This window comes from Nicotiana attenuata, chromosome 2 (assembly GCF_001879085.1).
Source record: "Nicotiana attenuata strain UT chromosome 2, NIATTr2, whole genome shotgun sequence".
Taxonomy (NCBI): Eukaryota; Viridiplantae; Streptophyta; class Magnoliopsida; order Solanales; family Solanaceae; genus Nicotiana; species Nicotiana attenuata.
In genome coordinates, this window is record NC_031990.1 from 90,622,888 (window position 1) to 90,624,752 (window position 1,865).

The window sequence follows — 1,865 nt, forward strand, 5'->3', positions numbered from 1 at the left end:
TGCCAACGGTTAATAGTTTTTAGTCCTTTGTCCCACTTCACCGTGAACTTATTTGTCCCATCATCTGATTCAATCTCCGCAGCTCCACTTAAGAACATTTGCACCACTCTGAAGGGTCCTGTCCATCGGGACTTCAACTTACCCGGAAACAATCTCAATCTCGAGTTGTATAACAACACTAGATCTCTGGGGTTGAAGTTCCGATCCAAGATGTGCTTATCATGCATTAGTTTCATCCTTTCCTTGTATAGTCTAGCACTTTCAAATGCCTGGAACCTGAATTCCTCGAGCTCATGTAACCCAGTGATTCTGCTGGTGCCTGCGGTCTCCATATCCAAATTCAACTGCCGCAATGCCCAAAGTACTTTATGTTCGAGCTCTACCAGAAGGTGGCATGCCTTTCCAAATACCAACTTCTACGGTGACATACCAATTGGAGTTTTGAATGCTGCGCAGTACGCCCACAATGCATCATCCAGCTTCTTCGCCCAATCGGTCCTTGTTGCATTCATTGTTTTTGTAAGGACACTTTTAATCTCCCTATTTGACACTTCAAGTTGCCCGTTCGACTGTGGGTGATAAGGTGAGGCTACTTTGTGGTGAACTCCATACTTTTCCAACAGGCGTGTGAATGCTCTATTACAAAAATGGGTTCCACCATCACTAATTATAGCTCTCGGGGTGCCAAAACGTGTGAAGATGTTTTTTATTAGGAAACTTGTCACCCCTTTTGCATCATTGGTCGGGAGAGCCACCGCTTCGACCCACTTGGAGACATATTCAACCGCTACCAATATATATTTGTTACCGTACGAGCTGACGAACGGCCCCATAAAGTCGATACCCCACATGTCAAAAACCTCCACCTCTTGAATTGTAGTCATTGGCATCTCGTGATGACGAGAAATGTTGCCTGTCGTTTGGCATTCATCACAACTTTTGACCCAAGCGTGGGCATCCTTGAACAGAGTTGGCCAATACAAACCCGATTCCAACACCTTAGCTGCTGTCCGAATTCCTCTAAAGTGTCCACCATATGGTGAAGCATGGCAAGCCTGCAAAACAGAATGTTGATCTTTCTCGGGGATACACCTCCGGATCATGTTATCTACACATATTTTAAGCAGTAGAGGTTCATCCCAATAATAATGCCGACAATCACGAAAGAACTTTTTCTTTTGAACTGAAGAGAGTTCATAAGGTACAGTACCGCTTGCTAAATAATTAGCAATATCAGCATACCATGGCGCCTCCTCCACTGTCATAGCAAGTAACTGTTCATCCGGGAATGTCTTTGTGATATCTTCAACCTCCATTCTCTTTTCTGCTCCTTCCAACCTCGAGAGGTGGTCTGCCACTTGATTGTCCGTCCTCTTTCTGTCGCGAATTTCTAGATCGAATTCTTGTAGCAATAGAACCCAGTGAATCAAGCGTGGCTTTGACTCCTTCTTTGCTATCAAGTACCTAATTGCTGCATGGTCAGTATAAACAATAACTTTTGAGCCAATCAAGTACGACCTGAATTTGTCGAAGGCAAACACTACAACGAGCATTTCCTTTTCCGTGATAGTGTAATTAAGTTGTGCACCACTGAGTGCCCTACTTGCATAGTAAATCGGGTGCATCATCTTGTCTTTTCGTTGCCCTAAGACTGCTTCTATAGCATAATCACTGGCATCGCACATGAGCTCGAATGGTTGCTCCCAGTTGGGTGCAACAATGATGGGTGCGGTCACCAGTTTCTTTTTCAGATCCTCAAAGGCCAACCTGCAATCATCAGAAAATACAAACGGGTTAGGTCGTTTTTACTAAGCAGCTTACATAAGGGGTTAGGCAATCTTGGAAAAACTACCTTAACTGAACCG